We start from the raw sequence: 11,562 nt of genomic DNA, 5'->3' as shown, positions 1-11,562 counted from the left end.
GGCAGAGCGCTGGCCGCCCTGTCGCCTGTCACAGGCCCCACCCAGAGACACTGTTGCTTTGGGGACGAGGTTTCCAGAAGGCGGATCGTGGAGGACACGTTCAAACCACAGCACAGGGAACGGCCCAGGGACCTTGCTGCGTCACCCTCACACGTCCTGTGAAGCAGCTCACAAGAAGCGTCCCCTGAAAAAGCAACAAATACCAAAGGCGGCGCTGCGGCCCGAGCACGGCGTGCACTTCAGGAGCCTGCAAACGCGGGGACAACCCTTAGCCAGCAGCCTCGGTGGTGGGTCACGAGTGTCAACCTCCCTGTCAGCCAGAAACAGGAAACCCCGAGGAAGGGGAACTCCGCGGGGACGGCTCCTGCCTGCCTTTCAGATCTACACAGGGTTTCTGTTTTAAAATGCGGAGCATGATCTGGTTTTTCCAGAAGTGTCATCGTGGAAGATAAAAAGATTGCCCAGCTTTGCCGCGTGTGTGAACACGATCACTGTCGGCCGGGTGGGGTGGACAGGCCTGTAGTGGCAGCTGCTCAGCAGGCAGAGGTGGGAGGATCCCTTGAGCCCAGGTGTTCGAGTCCAGCCTGGACAACATAGCAAGACTCTTCACTACAAAAAAAAAAAAAAGGAAATGGAAGAAACAAATTGTGATGGATGCATATGATGAATTTGAGGGATACTACAGAATAAGCGTCACTTTGAATCAAATAACACTGCAGCAATATGAAGAAACGAGTCATTTAAAAAAGTGACCATTGGATTTAATTTTAGGAAGAAAATGTTGCAGAGATGGAGTCACGTGTGGGTGTGTGGCAACGTCGTCCACACTGACTGTAGAAAGCACACTCCTCGCCCTGGGCGACAGCCCCTCTCCCGGAGCCTTCCAGAGGCCTGCGCTCACTCACACCTTCACTCTCGCGTTCATTCATCGCGCCCACTCCCGCCTTCACCCCCTCACTGTCTCAAACACTCACCAGCATTCGTGGAGCAGCGTCAGGGTTCCGAGGTACCTGCTCGTCCCACCTGGAGCTGTTGCCGGCGGTGTCCGTGGGGAACACTGTCTGATCCCCCCGTGGCCTGCGAGCCCGTGAGGTCCAGGGGCTGCTTCCTCCTCCCTGCCTCCCACAGCCGGCCAGCAGGTGTTTGTAGAGCTCCGTTCTGGGACCTGGGGCCAGGGCGGGGAAGGAGGAGATGCCAACCTGTGTCCCTGAGAGGACACTCAGTGGCCCGGTCATCAGATGCCTGCTGCGTGCCAGCTGTGACCGGTGCTTCCAAGAGGCAGGGACAGTGGAAGAGGCAGGTGGGCTGCCAGGGCCACACGGTGGCAACAGTGCTGAGGGGGAACCACACGGTCTGGCTCCAGGGTGGGCCCCCTCGTTCCCCCACCCACCCCGGCCACGGCAGAGCCGGGCAGCGGGTTTGCCAAGCATCCAAGATGGGACGAGCTGAGGGGACAGAGCCCATCCCCCTGGGCCTCCGTTGGAAGGTCCAGGAAGGAGCAGCCTTGGGGGTCTGGTCCCCTTCCTTGTTCAGACAGGAGGCCTGGTGACATGCCAGGTGCTCACCTGGGCCGGCCAGCTGTCTGCCCAGCAGGCCAGACCGTCCCCCTGCACCCCGAGAGAGGGATCCCCGTGAGCACCCCGGCCCCTCTGAACAAGGAGCAGAACAGCCCGAGGTGGCAGCCTGAGCTCGCGGGTCCTGCGTGAGGTGACTTCAGATGCTGCACGTCCCTGAGACCCCATCTGTGCCGCCGTGGTAGGGAGCTCACCTCCCTGCTGGAACGGCTGGGACCCCCGAGGGATGAGGGGCCTGAGCCCGGGCCATGCGGGGCCTTCCTGAAGGGGGCTGCTCTCTCGTGCTGGCCACTGTGTCCCCTGTGACGGCCCTGGACACAAGGCCTCAGTCTGCCCCCAAATGAGAAGGCTCATCTGAGGCCCCCAATATGCTGCTGACATTGCTGAGAGGTGACAGAGGGCCGGCTGGGATCCTCGGCCAGCGTCTCACCGACTCCCAGGGGACCAGGAACACCCAGGGCTGGAGAAGACCCTGCCAAGGCCCCCAGCCACAGCCCGCCCCGGGCAGAGGCCCCGAGATGGGCCTCAGCAGGGGGACGGGCACCTGTGCAGGCAGGACGGTGGCTCTGCGCTGAGGGTCTCTGCCCCCCATGGGGTAGGGGAGACCCCTGAGCAGCTGGGCCTCACCCCGAGTCCAGGACCCCCAAGCCACTGGGCCCTGGTGTGTGTAGCCACATTTATGAAGCCACTGGTGTGTGATGGGGAGTGGGGCGGAGGGATGGCTGGGGAGGTGCCCCGCCCCCCGAGGAGGGGCACGCTAATAGCTGGGGTAACCCCAGTGTGAGTGAGGGGCTGGCTGGGGCGGGGGCGCGGCTCGGACCGCAGGGGCTGGAGGGGCACCTGGCACAGAGGAGCAGCGGCATGCACAGGGTGGCCAGGGCTGCTGGGGTCACTGCCCACTGCTGACCTGTCCCTCTTGGCAGGAAAAAACAAAGACTCTCGGCTTCCGTGCCCTGCTGACCCAGGGCCCGTGGCTAGGTGGCAGCGGTCGCCATGGGGACCTCCCCAGGGCCAGGTGCTGCCCCAGACAGGTGACTTCCCGTCTGGGCTCAGCCTCCCCTACCAGCTTGCCAGGAACCTGGGGAAAGACCCGTGGGCGTTCCGTGGTCTGTCCCCAGCGTGGGCAGATGCTGCTATGTGACCCCTGGTGGCAGCTGGGAAGGTGCCAGGGTGACTGGGCAGGGCTGGGGCCCTGGCCGTGACCTAAATATAGGACATAAAAGTGTAAAACCCTCAGAGGAAAATATGGGAGAAGCCCCCTGGCATGAGATTGGAAAGCAATTTCTTGGATATCACAAGAAACTGCACACACAAAAATGCAGAAGCATAAAGGTGTGAAAATAGGTAAGTTGGACTTTATCAAAAATGAGAACTGTTGTGCATCAAAGGCCGTTCACAGAATGAAATCAGGCCACGGAATCGGAGTGAGCATGTTAGGTAACGGGTTAACCCCAGGAATACACGCAGACGGCTCTCAAGCCCACTGCAGGGGAGACAAACGTCCCAATCAGAAAACGAGAAGGACCCGAGCAGACACTCCCGGAGCTGCAGGAGTCGTCCACGCACCCGCGGAGGGTGGTCGGCCTCGCAGGGCGTCAGGGAAGCGGAAGGGACACAGCGAGACTGCGCCTCACACCCACTCCGGCGGCTGTTACAAAAGCGCCCCCCAAACAGAGAATGATAAGTGTTTTTGATTCTGCAGAGAAGTTAGAACCATTGTGCCGTGTTGGTGGGACGTAAAGTGGTGTGGCCACCGTGGAAAACCATGTGGGGGTTCCTCAAAAAATTAAAATGAGGCCGGGTGCGGTGGCTCACGCCTGTGAGCCCCGCACTCTGGGAGGCCGAAGTGGGAGGATCGCTCGAGGCCAGGAGTTAGAGGTCGCATGAGCTGTGATGACACAACCATCAGGAGAGGGAAGCGAGCCCAGTGTCTACCGACAGCTGAGTGGATAAAGAAAATGTGGTCCAGGAACACAACGGAGTGTCACTCAGCCACAAGAGGAAGGTGGCTCTGACACAGGCTAGAACGGAAACGGACTCAGAGGGCCTTGTGCCGCGCGAAACCAGCCAGTCATCAACGACAAACATCATCACAATTCCCCTCCTTCGTGGTCCCTGGAATAGTAAATTCAGAGGCAGAGATTGGAATGGGGGTCACCGGGGCGGGGATGGGGAGTTAGTGTTTAATGGAGACGGTTTCTGTCTGGGAAGATGAGAAAGTTCCGGAGACGCTGCTGGTGACGGCTGCAGCAATGTGAACGTGCTTAATGCCACTGCACTGTGCACTGAAAAGTGCTTCAAATAGTAAATTTTATGTTATGTATACTTTACCACAATTAAAAAAATAATTTAAAAAAACGTAAAAGAAAACAACAGTGAACTATATCCAAATGCTGTGCGTTATGGGTTGAGTTCTGCCAAATTTGGAGACCCCCCCCCCCCCGGCCAGCTTTGTAAGGAGAGGACGTTTGAGGAGACAGCGGAGGGCCGACCCCTCCAAGCCCGTGTGTGACGCGTTCCCGGAGCTGAGGAGGTGCCTCCCACTGTCTCTGTCCTGACGTCCCCTGGGTGGAGAGGCACTGGCTCCTCACTGCAGCCAGGGGACACCTCCCACACCGACCAGGTCACGTCACGCTACTCTGAAGTTTGGATGTTCACAGGTCTGCCAAGCAGGTGGGACATGAGTTTGATTTTTTGATATTCATTCATCATTGTCACCTCGAGGCTCCGAACCCAACCTGCTTAGAGGGAACCTGACCTGAGACCACTGGTGCTGGTGCCACTAAGCCACGTCCAGGACATGAGCACTGCCGATGCTTCCAGGAGAGGAACGGCAGGTTCAGGACAGGCAGTTTCCAACTGGAAGCAAAGCGCCGTCAGCGAACTCCTCATCTGCTGAGCCAGATGGCAGACTCGGGGCCCAGGCCTGTATGGGGCGGGGCAGGCGCCAGCCTCGAACATCTCTTCCCCAGAGGTCTGCAGCAGCCTGTAGCCCTGGGACACCGGAGATGGCCACGCTTTCCTTGCGGGGGTGGAGAGGGAAGACCTATGCACGGAGCACAGAGAACCCTGCAGCCGGACCGAGTCCTCTGTTTTACGTCAACGGCTGATGCTCTCTGGGACCCTGTGCCCAGGCGTATACGGGCGTGCACTCTAAATACCTGACATCGGGGGGATCCTAAACTCATTTCAACAGACGCTGAGGCAGAATTGGGAAACTAAGGCAATGGTTCCATTCAGTAAGTGTCGTTCAGTAGGATGATAGAGAATTGGTGAAATCACATTTTTGTGCATAGGGTGGGGCTTGGGGAAACCCGGGCGTCCTTTGGAGTCTGCCCACTTTGTTGGCGTCCCTGAGGCTTGCTTCCGATGGCGACATCTCAGGCCTCGCGGCAGGGGATGGGCAGGATGGCAGGGGCCAAGGGCCATGTGGACGGAGCTAGAGCCCTTGGCATCCTCCAGGCTGCAGGGGGCTGTGGTTCCTGCTGCCTAGGAGGGAGGAGCATGTGCTCCGAGCGGCTGAGGACAGAATGTGCAGTGCACAACCTGGCCACCAGGTTCTAGTTTTCGAGGAAACTGAGGCTCAGGCAAGGTAGGTGATTACCCAATGTCATCCAGTTGGGTGGTGCCAGACCCAGCACCCAAAGGAGCCCTGAGAGCTCCCCACACCTTGACAACTACCTCTTTGGGCTCACACGCGTGTTTCTGTGTCCTCAGCAGACCTCCCTGATGTTTGCAGGGTCCCAGGCAAGAGCAGAGATGCAGTCAGGAGAGGAGGTGGGGAGGTGTTTGCGATTATCTGGAGAAAACAGGCAACGGAAGCACAACTGCAGATGTCAAGATACGGGTAGACAAGTATCTTTAAATAACCGTGGTTAACGTGTGACTAAAAACAGAGGAAAAGCAGCATGAAAGAGATCTGCAGAAGGAGAACTTCACAGCTAATTGGAACCTATAAGAAAGAATCAGAAAGACATCCTAGCACCGCTGATTAACTTCATTAGACGAGTTTACAGCAGACTGGGCCTGGTGACAGGTGACAGCAGAGGGGGGACAGGCCAACGGGAAAGATGCCAGCAGGCACGGAAACAGTTGTGGGCAGAAAACAGAAACACAACAGAGAACAAGACACTCACGGGACGGGCCAAGATTTACTAGTTAAAAGATCTAATATGTGTGTATTTGGCTTCTCAGAGTTAGAGGAGGGACACAGAGAGGCACTCTTTTAAGATAATGGTAGAAAATGTCCCCAAACTGATAAAAGACACCAGCCCACATTCAAGAAGCCCCACAGAACTGCTGCTGCAGGTGGTCATGGCCCTCATAGCCATTTACCCTGTGTCCCCACCCCCAAATCCACATGCTGGAACCCCCAGTGTGATGGAATTAGGAGGGGGGGCTCTGGGAAGTGGTTAGGTTGTGAGGGCGGAGTCCTCACGAATGAGATTAGTGCTCCGGAGAGACCCTCACCCCTTCCACCAGGTGAGGACACAGCAAGGTGCCCGCTAGCTACGAACCAGGAACCAGACACCAGGTTTGCTGGCACCTTGATCTTGAACTTCCCAGCCTTCAGAACTGGGAGATACAAATTTCTGTTGTTTATGAACCACCCAGTCTATGATACTTTCTTACAGTAGCCTGAATGTACCAAGACACCCTCCCTCCTTCAGCAGCTACAGAGTGGACAAGTTAAATGAAACAACCGTTTTCAAGCCTTCGATCCCGGGCAGCCCAAAACGGTGTGAGGTCTCATGGCCTCTCACACTCGCTGTGGCCCCTTAAGAAGGCCAACCTCCAAGGGTCTGTAGTGCTCCGTGACTCTCGACTCTCGCAGGGCGTGCCAAGAATGAAAGCCCTGAGCATCCTTCCCGGGGGTCATTTCTCAGGGTGGTGCTTGCCTGGAGAACCCTGGAGGGACAAAGAGGGGCTCACTCACTGTCTGCTACAGACACAGTGGACGGCCTAGCTCAGGGGTCCTTAGCAGCAATGCAAACCCACTGCGGGTGCAGCATCCACTCGGCCCACCTGCGTGGCCGCTGAGGAACTTGGGGGCACAGGGAACGAGACAAAATGTGCAGGTGCTCGTGCTGCTTGAGCAGTAGTACCAAGTCCTGTGTCTCTGGCCCAGAAGTCTCCTGTCCCTGTCAGCATCTGAGTCACGGTAACAGGCCGGCTTAGCCAACACTGCCCTGAGGACGTTCACTTCCCTGCCCCACTGACACCCATCTCAGCCACATGACGTGCTCTGGCCAAAGGCACAGGAGCAGAAGCGATGTGTCCCAGTTCTGTGCAACAGCTGAAAGAGCCCGGCACGGTTTCCCTACGTCTCCTGCTTTTCTGCCCACTGTCAGGAGAACGGCACGTTCCAGCGAGCTGCGGCTCCCTCAGCGCGGACCCCAGAACGAGGAGGCAGGAAGAGCAGAGCCATGTCACAGCCCACTCGAGGCACGAGCAGGAGGGAACCTGGCTGCTGTGACCTGCTGAGGCTTGGGGGTCGTCACCCCAGCACAACCTTGTGGAAGCTGAGGTCAGGTCGCGGATGGATGAGAGTTTATATGCGGAAGGGAGGAGAGATTTTCTGCATGTACATTATACTCGAGTAAAAAGTGAATACATTTACCTTTTACAGCGTGTGTGCCATGCGTGTACAGCGCGTGAGGGAGTGGAGAAGATGCCACCCCAAAATAGGCTGGCCTGGCATACTGACTACCTTGGATTGAACCTACTTAAAAAACAGGTCCGAGAAGATCATTCTGACCTTCCCTTTCTTAAAAGCTGAAGGTGACATTCCCACGTGAGAGGCACCCCCCTGCGCTGGAAAGATCCTTAGCTCGGTCACGAGGAGCTGAGACAGCGAATTCTCAATTAACAATTTAACAATTGTCAAATAACTCTGACCTTTTCAGCCTGCCCAGGTAACCTTCCTCACACCTTAGCATTCCTCATCCGCCTGGCAGGGAGGCGACTAATTGCTCCACCGGCGTCATTCCTCACGAGGGTCCCGGTGCCGCGGAAACTTGTGTCAAATAAACCTGTTCTCCCGCCTGTCTCACGTCGATCTAACTCCGGGGCCCAGCTGGCCTCCCGGGTGGGGTGTCCCGCTGCCCCTATCCGTGCGCCCGCGCCCACCGGGGCGGGAGGCCGGGCCTGCCGATCCCTTAGGGTTTCTCCGCCTCCCGGGCCCCGACCCCGCTCTGCGCCTGCGCCCACCGGGGCGGGCGGGGGGGGGGAGGCCGGGCCTGCGGCTTCGGCGGGCTCGGGCCGGGGGAGACTGACCTCTGACCCCCCTCTTGCTTGGAGGGTCTCTGGAATTGGCCGCATCCCGCCCGGGACCCCCCGCTCCCCGGGGTGCCCCCCAGCCCGCCCTGCTCCCGGGGCCGCGAGCGACTCCCCGCCTCGGGCTCTGCTCGGCCCGCGCTGGGCGACAGTTCCCTTCCGACGCGGCGACGGCCCGTCTTCCCACGCCCGGGCCCCCGCCAGCCGCCCTTTACAGCCCGGGCCGGGTCTCCGGGTCTGCAGGCGACACGCGTGGGCGCGGCGGGACACGGCGGCACAACGCCCCGCCTGCCGGGACCCCGCCCGCAGCCCCTAGAGTTCGCGACCCCCGCCCCGGCCCGTCCCCCGCGCAGGCGCACTGGCTCCTGCGCCGTGGCGGCCCGCCTGTCAGTGCTCCCGCCGCAGCTGCGCAGCTGGGGGCGGGGCTGCGACGCGCGCGGCCATATTGGGGCGGGGCCTGCGGGGCGGGGCGGGGCCTGCGGGGCGGGGCGGGGCCTATGGCGGGAGCGGGCTCTTGGTGGCTGCGCTGCGGCGCTTCGGCCGCGTGGAGTGTTGTGGTGTCGCCGGGGCCTCAGCAGCTCCGGGCGGCCCTGGGCCAGCACGGCGTGCACCTGGCGGGCGTGGGGCCGAGGCCCTGGGCCTCCGGGAGTCCCTGGACGGAGGCTCCTTCGCGGGAGGTGGTCCCCCGCTGTCCCCGTCGTCTGCCCTACAGTTCCGAAGACCCTTCCCCAATCTCAGGCGTTCAGCAGCCCCTTCTCGTGCAGCCCTGGCCCTTCTCTCTCCGGGAGGGCCTTGGTAGCTCATAGGTCATTGGCCCTCATCTGTCCCTGCCTCATTGTCCCCAGCCCACAGCCACAGTGTGCCCTGCAGAGCCTGGCTCCAGTGGCAGACTCTGGCAAGTTCTGCCCCTCCTGTGCCACCTGTCACCTCTGGGTCTCAGCCCCTCCCCCGAACAGTGGGGACACTCAGCCCTGCTCTGCCTCTCGCAGCCCTTGGTGGGTGAGCTGGGCACTGAAGGACAGATGGCCGCGTGCAGGAGGGTGAGCCTGGGTGGCGGGTGGGGTGGGAGCTGGGGCCAGGGATGGTGCACACACCATGGCTTCTGCTTTCCAGAGCTCTACCTGGATGAAAGCAAGCAGTTCTATAAGGAGGTGGGGTCCAAGCAGTGAGTGTGTACGTGGGGGTACCCCTGGGGCTGGCATGGGCTGAGGGGCAGAGTCCGCCTGGCGCTTCTGCTCTGCTGTGCACTCAGGCCTTCCCAGGCAGGTCGGCTCTGGTGGCATAGACTGCCCTGGCCAGCCTCTGCCGATTCTCTCTCGGGTGCTGGGTGTCTCTAAGGAGGCCTCTCACCCGGGGCCTGCTCCACACAGGCTGCAGTGCCCAGACCACCAGAGGGGTGTGGAGCCTGGTGCCGCAGGCAGGGGCCATGCCAGCCTTCTGGTGCCTGTGCCACATGCCCCTCCCCTGAGCCAGATGCTCCGGCACACCCAGCCTGGGGCCCAGTCCATCCTCCCTGCACCCCGGCTGAGTGCCCAGCCCGCTGGTGGGCTGGGCTGTGCCATGCCACCTCTGAGCCTCCGGTGAGATGGGTGGGTTGGGTTGGGTGGGGCGGGGCTGACCCGGGAACTGGTCTGTGCATCTGGTGGGGACGGGCAGACTCTGGACTCAGGCTTCACCAGAGTCTGGCCTAGGAGCTGGTGTCCTCGCAGGGCACCTGCCGGCTGCCCTGGGAAGCCTGCGCGAGACGTGGCTGCCAAGGTTTCTGATAGCCAAGGTGGTCCAGCACAAGGGCAGGCGGGAGCCCCTGGGGCCTTGCCTCTAGGTCTGACCTGGGCCCTGGCCCCCCGACCTCCAGGCCAAGGCTGCCTGGGGGCCTGCCGGAGTGGAGGGCTGCTGGTGGCCAGCACAGGTGGGTCTGGAGGGCCCTGGGCCACAGCTTCAGGTGGGAAGGCCTTTCTGCATCCGGTGACTGCACCCTGCCCCTCTCTCTGGCTTGTCGATCTCAACACAGCTCTTGTGCAGTGTGGCCCAGCTCTGAGTGTCGGCTTTGGGCAGAACAGCTCACTCATTTCAGTAACTGGGTAGGGGTCGTGATCAGCCAGGGCTGCTCAACCCTCCCTCCTCCCAGCACATGCCTGTAAGGGGCAGACAGCCTCCCGGGCCCCTGACCACCTGCTGGGGCTGCAGGTGGTGACAAAGTGCTGCTGCACTTCATCCAGAAGTTCCTGGGTGACTGACTACATCCCCCAGGAGAGCACCCTGCAGGCCCAGGCCACCTCAGGTGGGCCTGCCAACTGCCCCTCCCCCATTCCCCTGGACGATTACTTGGTGTGGCCGGGAGCTGAGCTCAGCCTCTTGGGCTATCATTTGTGCTCACAGCAGCCCCAGGCTGTAGATGTCACTGTGACCCCACTTTGCAGAGGAGGAACAGGCCAAGTGGGGCTGAGGGGCAGGGTGGCCAGGTGGGCAGGCAATCAGGGCCCTCCCCAGAGGGTGGTGACTGCATAGAGCGCTGTTGGGTGGGAAAACGCCTGTCCTCTCAGCCTCAGGAGGGCTAGAGTTTGTCCCAGGTGGCCCTGTCAGGCATAATTGGATCCTGGTGCCCACCTATGCCCTGAATGCAGGGGCGTCACTGACAGGTCAGGCCACCTCCAGTGTCCAGCCTTCCGGTCTCTGGGTGGGCGGGTGGCCCAGCTGCTCTTGGCCCCTGGGGAGTGGGGCCAGCCTGGTGGGACCTGCTGGCTCTGCAGTGTGGCGAGGATGTGCATGGGCAGTGAAGCCCCAGCCTCCGAGAATCTGGGAGGCATATGCTGCCCTGGGTGTGCCGGGAGGTGGATTTGCAGAATTGTTCTGGAGCCGCCGGGCAGGGACCCTGAACCTGGCCTGACCCCAGGCAGCAGCGAGCCATGAAAACTGCAGCTCTGGGCAGGCGTTTCCTCAGGGGCCGGAGCCCCGCTGCTCTGGGGCTCCCCCCGCGCTCCCTACTGGGCTCCTCGGGCCAGCCGGGCACTTGTGGGTCCCATGGTGTCACCTTCCTGCCATGAAAGCTGCTGTCTCTCAGAGGGGATGGATGGCATGTGGGGTGCTGGGGACTGTGACCTCACTGCCCAGTCACTTCCTCCCAGGGCCATCGGTCCGTCCAGCCCAGCTCTGACAGGTTCTGAAGGCCCGCCCTGGTACCTCACTGGGCTTCCCTCCTCCAAGCCTGGGTGACCCACAGTCGCCTCTTGTTGGTCCCTTGCCTCCCTCCCACCCCTGCGTGCTCCAGGCCTTTCTCCTCTCCATGGTCACAGAGCAGGTGGCACGTCCCTCTGCACTGGAGCCTCCTCTGGTGGATTCGCAGCTGTGGCTGCCCAGGTCCCTGGGCCGACCTCTGGACCTTAGCCCCGCTCCGCATCTGAACATGTGGTCCCTGCAGTCGGGCATTTGGGGGCATCCTGGTCACTGCTGGGTCCAGCACTAGGACCCTCTCCCTCCGGGTCAGCTCCCAGCTGTCACTTTCTGCACCGGCCGCTGTCTTGCAGGAGACCACTGCCACCTGACTGCCAGCCTCCGCGCCCCTCCCAGACAGACGAGGCGGCCACTTCTTTGAAGCGTTTACTTAGCTCAAGTCTGAAGCTCCGGACATTTGCGGAGCGCGGGCTTGGACAGTGGGCGGAAGACAGTTGGCCGCGTCTGCTGGGCTGCGACAGGACGCCGGCCCCGCGGGCGG

General features: G+C 61.1%; 1 long non-coding RNA gene across 3 annotated transcripts; it reads right to left on the bottom strand.

The window, feature by feature from the left end:
* Positions 1–3,720: 3,720 nt before the first annotated feature.
* LOC123635987 lies at positions 3,721–7,783 on the bottom strand. Of its 3 annotated transcripts, none has more exons than XR_006734267.1 (3): positions 7,473–7,783; positions 4,333–6,482; positions 3,721–4,236 (listed from the first exon to the last, which is right to left on the bottom strand). It is a non-coding gene; the product is annotated as an uncharacterized LOC123635987 (long non-coding RNA). The 3 variants fall into 3 exon arrangements; XR_006734269.1 differs by having other exon boundaries at positions 3,721–5,526; positions 6,367–6,482; XR_006734268.1 differs by adding an exon at positions 7,195–7,299 and having other exon boundaries at positions 3,721–6,482; positions 7,506–7,783.
* Between the last annotated feature and the right edge of the window lie 3,779 nt (positions 7,784–11,562).

Source organism: Lemur catta, chromosome 3, assembly GCF_020740605.2.
Source record: "Lemur catta isolate mLemCat1 chromosome 3, mLemCat1.pri, whole genome shotgun sequence".
Taxonomy (NCBI): Eukaryota; Metazoa; Chordata; class Mammalia; order Primates; family Lemuridae; genus Lemur; species Lemur catta.
The sequence above is the reverse complement of the archived record's forward strand: the minus strand, read 5'-3'. Positions and strand labels throughout refer to the sequence as shown.